This window comes from Lycium ferocissimum, chromosome 3 (genome assembly GCF_029784015.1).
Source record: "Lycium ferocissimum isolate CSIRO_LF1 chromosome 3, AGI_CSIRO_Lferr_CH_V1, whole genome shotgun sequence".
In the NCBI taxonomy this organism is placed as follows: domain Eukaryota; kingdom Viridiplantae; phylum Streptophyta; class Magnoliopsida; order Solanales; family Solanaceae; genus Lycium; species Lycium ferocissimum.
The window spans coordinates 52,923,570-52,929,831 of record NC_081344.1 but is presented as its reverse complement, the minus strand read 5'-3'; positions in this window follow the sequence as shown (position 1 = coordinate 52,929,831).

Here is a 6,262-nt window from a genome sequence, read left to right as displayed (position 1 = left end):
TTTTCCCTCGGGGACTACATAGCGGGCTCCGTTTTAATTCAGATACAATAGCTTTGAGTATAAAATTCTTTTGTGCATATTTATATGACACGAGCGGGGTACAGTCCGCTATATTATATAGCGTATTCTTAAAGGCTCGTAGACATGTGTATATGGTTAGATATGTTTGGCCTTGTCGGTCTATATTTTGGGATATTATTTTGTCAGCCTCGTTGGCTCATGTATATTTATATGGGCATAGTTGTTAATGATGATATAAGTGAATTGTCGCCCAATGGGATTAATATGAATGATGAATGAAAGCATGATCAAACTATGTGGCTCACGTAGATGTGATGTGAAAGTATGTTAAGAGGCGCCCGGGTGGGTTAGCACCGGGTACCCGTCGTGGCCCTCCAGTTGGGTCGTGACACTTTCGGGCTCATTTTAGTTTACTAACGACACTAATGATACGAAATTCTTCTAAGGTGTAACACCCGTTCGTCATGACTTCTATCCCACGTACGCTCACGATGTTATCCTTCCATAAGCTCCTTCTCTGAAAATACGCTATGAGCACGGAACGTCCTTAGCTCTTGGGAGGGGCGATGTTATATCCCGTATTTTGTACACTGGGACATTCCGAGCTAACCATGAAAAGTTAAGGACAAGACTATTCCGGGATACGAGGTTGAGACTTTTGACCTTCGATTTCGTTTTAAGGCATATGTTGCTTATGATTTTATTGGTATGGAATATTAAGAAAAAATTTGGGGTGAAAAGTGAATTATGGAAAGTTATTAAATTTTCATGAAATGGCCAAGTTTGGCCATGTGGCATGGTGTGGGATCCACCCTTGGTTGGCCAAATTTGACTAGTCCAAGCTATGAAGGGTGCATGTGATTACTTCACAATTGTAAGGGCTGAGAAAGTTAAGAAAATAATTCTTGAAGGGGCTAAGGTGGTGGCCAAGTGTGTAGGCCATAGGGCCACATGTGTTAATTCATATGGAAATAAAAGATGACAAGTTAAGTCATCTTCATCATTTTCATCCTCTAGAAAATTGAAGAACCATGGAGAAAAGAATGAAGGCCATATTCGGCCATGAAAGAGAAAAATGGAGGTCCAAAAATAGCCATCAAAAAATGTATTTTCTTTAAAAGCACTACTAATTGGAAGGTGCTAAACAACATGGAGTAATTGTTAGAGCAAGCAAACCATTCATTCTTATTCTCAACCTTAAGCCAAGTGAAGAACTAAGTGGAAAAGGTAAAGTTCAACCCTCTTTTTATATGTGTTATGGGTGATTTATGTATGTTGTAGTATGTAGAAACGGATGGAATTCATGAAATCATGCAAGTTGGGTTGTGGCGTGAGGGCTGGTAGATATGATGGACAAAATTTTATTTGTATTTTGGTTGTTGTTGTAGGGTTCTATGATGAAAATGATGGTTTAATGATTCAAATTGAAGTGTAATCATTTTGTAGGTGTCGGAGAAGGTAATGTGATTTTATTATAGTTTCTTGTATTATTGAGGTTAATGTTGTTAATGTGTAGATTGTTGGTGTAGTTCATGAATTTGGAAGAAAGAAATGTGTTGTTGGAATATGTTGGTGGAGTTGTTTTGAATATTGTGTGGAGTGTTTGAAATATTCTTGAATCATATTGAAGGGTTTCGGATTAGTATTTGAATGTATAAGCATTGATGTTGGCTTGATCATATGTGGTTAATTTGAAGGTAAATGGAATGTTGTCGAATTATGTAAGGAAAGATTTATTGACGTTATAATGCATTTTGAATTGATTGTTGATGTTGTTGGTATGGTTGTTGGTATTGTTGTTGAAGATTTGGCCGAGTTGAATCTCGGGGTTGTTGAATTTATTGGGGAGATGCTGCCCAAATTTCTGTAACTGAAATGCTAACTTAGAATTGGATTCCTAAGTGCCTGTGACTAATGTTTGGTGCCAATGATGTTATTGTAGATTTTGAGAAGCCGAGAGACGTAGGTTTTGACCAACGTAGGAAGCGGACAAGGTATGTAAAGCTAACTTTTTCTTTCTCTTGGCATGTCTTAGTTGTAAGTAGACTATGACACGAGTCTCGGGGTAACTCCATTCTTAGGATCCGAGCCCGTATACGATTCTTATCCACTTCTGATGTTAATGTTCTTAATATGGTCAAATTATGGTTCTTAAGTCTTTTGTATAGTTGGATTTCAAGTATTGCATAAAGAATGTTGTTTTAAAAAGATTTCGTAACTACGAACGACCGTAACTTTCATAGACGAGCTCGGATCGCTTCGAAATGTTCGTGGGAGATTCTATAATGAATAAGGTCTCCAACTTTCATAGATGGACTCGGATTGGTTTGATACTCGTCCGTGGGCCCAGGACTTTCCCTTGTGTAGTACTAACGACTTTTGAAAGGATTTAGTGCAACTATCGTCTTAAACTTCGGACGTCGACTACCTACTTCTTTATCGAGTTTGTAAAGACGATTATGCCCCTAATTTCCATAAGTTATTTCATATGGTTTGATACGTATCTATGAGTCCTAAAGTTCTATTTGATATGTTCTCGAACGACACTCGGAAGAACATTGCTTTGACTATCGCCTTGGTTTTTAAATGACGGTTCATTTGATTATTCTATCGAGTCTTTGAAAAATGTTTTTAAATTGCATATGGTTACTCACGACTCTGCTCGTGCATTTACTACATCCTTCACCGAGTCCGGGCCGATTATGCTATCGTGCGCACTATGATATATTCGAGTATGATGTGTCCGGTTCGCCGAGCCTCGCTAGAGGGCCTAAATGAAGCATATTTGGCGTTATGATGTGTTATGGCGTTATGATGTGCTATGTGATATGTCGGGTTCGGAGATATGAAATCTTCTGGAGTATGATGTGTTATGGCGCCAACGACGGGCGGGCGACCATATTCTAAGAGCCCCATGCATGATTTATGTTTTTTATGAGTAAGCATTTTGATACTCTGGATATTGCATTTACTCTCTGTACTTCTGGTTTTGATTATGATCCTATTACTATATTTCATGCTTTGCATACTCGGTACATATTCCGTCGACCCCTTTTCTTCGGGCTGCGTTTCATGCCGCGCGGTACGGATACTTATTTGGATGATTCTGACTTAGATTCTGTTCGGTGTCTTTGAGCGCTCACGTTACCGGAGCCTATGTTTTGGTGCGATTCTTCCGATGCATATGTATATACTATATGTCTATTCATGGGTACGGCGGGGCCCTGTCCCGTCATATGATTTTGTTATGACTCTTAGAGGTCTGTAGACATATATGTGTGGGTTGTGGGTGATCACTGTTCAGTTGTGTCTGTGTGATTTGTGATTTGGACGTCCCCCTATACTATGATAGCCTTACCGGCTTATATGTGATATCATCTGTTGAAAGATGTGATTATGATCTGTAAATACATTTGTGACAACTTTGGGCGACGTTTCACTTTTACGTACATATATATGTTATTTGTATCTTGTATAAGTTATTCGTATGCTATTTCGATTAATGGGTGTGTACGAGTGCCCATCTCGGGCACTAGTCGTGGCCTATGGGGTTGGGTCGTGACAAAAGTGGTATCGTATTCGTCCTCGGATTGTCTACGGGCACCGTGTCCAGCGAGTCTTGTTTATGGTGTGAAGCCGGCCACACTTATAAACGGGGAGAACGCGGGCATTTAGGAATCGGTGACTTTCTTTGTCTTAGATCGTGCGATAGAGCCAAGTCATAGGAAATGAGATTCTCCGTACTAACTCTTGATTTCGGCGAAGGATGACATCGACGGAAGAAAGCGATTAACGATCTTTGAAGTTACAAAGCAAGCAGTAAGTAAAGTGCGAAAGGCATATGTTGACTAAGGCATTAAAGTACGATTGAAATGTAAAGTCAAAAAAATTGGAAGGGAAAAGTAAACGGGAAAGTGTGGTGCGGTTCGAGTTGGATATACGAGGTAAGTCCACCATTTTTATTGTCGATCGGGAGCCACAATGTGTGGCCGTGATTTGATATGATATGTATATATATATATATTGTACGTGAGGCATTGTTGGTATTTCCGTGTACGGGTTTTGAGATAGTAAGAAATACGGAGAAACTGCCCGAAATTTTCCGGGGAATAAACGAGAATGAGGTATGGGTTTGTAATATGCCTTGAAAGGTCGTGTTAATAGTAAGGATAGAATTTGACTAAGTTGCAAGTACGGCTGACCTTGAAAAATAAGTTAACTACTGAATTGGCGGTAATGGTAATTAGGAGGTCGATGTCGACATGGTAAAGAGAATTTGAAAAGGGCTTGTGATATTAAGAGATGACTTAGAAGAGGTTGGTAAATCTTGATACAACGTTATATTAAGGTACCAGCTGAATTGATAAGCAGGGATAAACTATGACGAGTTTGTGGTTAGAATAAATAATAGTATGATTGAGACAAGAGTACAGAAGGAAAAGAATTGTGGCGAATACGAATGTATAGATAAGACAGCTTGTGGGATATTAAGGATCAGATTGACCAGAATGGGCAAAAGGTTAAGAAGTATTACACTATATGATTGATTACGAATAGGATATTATAGGAATATAGTAAGGACTGTTATGAAAGTGAGCGAAGCCTAGCGAGGAAGCGGCTAAAAGATATGACGTGATCTATGTGACTCAAGTATAAAGGTGAGCTATTGATCAAAAAAAGAGGAAAGAAGAAGAGAGGAATTTAGGAAGTTCTTCTATAGGGGAAAGTTAAAAAGAGATGAAAAGAAAGGCGGGCGAGATAACTGTTATATCCGGCATTTTTGCACATTTGGAAGGTTTGGAATAATTTTTGCTTGTAAGAAATAAGGCCATATTTGGATCTTACTACTATGAATATGTTGGCTATGGAAACATTAGTGCGGAATTATCGAGGAAGGTTAAGGGCAAAATTGAAATTTTGGAAATTTATTTCAGGAATTGCAAAATATGATCCATGGCAAATTGGGCTCAAAATGACAAAAGAAATTGAGGCCCAAAATGCTTGGGGATGGCCGGCCACATGGCCAAGCCCACCAAGGAATTTTTAATATTTTGCACATGTCTAATTAATTATATAAAGACCATGATCAAGAAACTTCAAGAAAAACAAAGAAAAATCAAGAAAGAAAAGAGATGAGGCCTTTCGGCCATAAGGAGAAAAAGAGAGAAAGAAAAAGGAAAAAATTTCTTGGAGCCTTGCCCTTGGTGCAAAAATCTTGCTCTTCTCGAATTAGTAACAAGTTCAAGACTCTCTCCGACGTGGTATAATTGGTTTGGCGAGAGAACCACGTTTGCGGCAAGTTGAAATTTCAAGAAAAGGTAAGAATCTTGTTCTTTTGTGTTGTGGAAGATGTGTGTATGTTATGACGATTGGAATGGATGAGAATTATGGAAATTGTGTTGTGTGTGCATGAGGCCGTGTGGTATGTGTAAGTATGTGTGGCCGTGTGAGGTTGTATTGGTGGAGAAAAATGGTTGCATTTGTTTAGTATGTTAATCATGTTATTATAGCCCTATGAAGTATATGAAAAAGCATGGAAATTTTGTGTGTCATGAATATATGTGTGTGGGCCGTATGTATCAAGATGAAGGGGAGGGCATGAATTAAATTTTATTTAGTATGATAGTTATGTTGTTGTTGCCTTTGTGATGTAAAGGAAGGTTTAATGAATTAAGTTAGCTTGAAAGTGGGTTGTATGTTGTTATGAGAAATCTATGTGAATTTGATATAACTTCTATATAATTATGGAAGTAAGGTTTAGATGTGAATTATGATTATGGATGATGAAATTGGAAGATGGAAATATGTTATGAATAAGTATGTTGAAAAATTAAAGGTTGGATGCATTATGGCCTTGATGGTAACATGTGCATATTTAGTATGTTTTGTGAATATTTTATGGAAATGGTATGAAATGTCTCCGAAGTGTATTTGAATGGTTTTGGATTAGTAAATAAATATGAGAACGTTGACTTGAAGTTGGAATGGGAACTATTGCATTAGGTCGGAAAGTTGACTAGTTGTGTTATGTTGTGATTGTTAATGTTATTGATGTTGTTGTTGGGTTGTTGTTGGTTGTTTTGAGCCGAGTTGAATCTCGGGGATGATATATTTATAGGGGAAGTGCTGCCGAAATTTCGGTAGCCAAATAGAAACCAAAGATTGAAATGTTAACTCTCATGAATAGTAACTGGTAAAGATGACCATTTGCAGATTTTTGACGAAACGGGATTGGAGATTA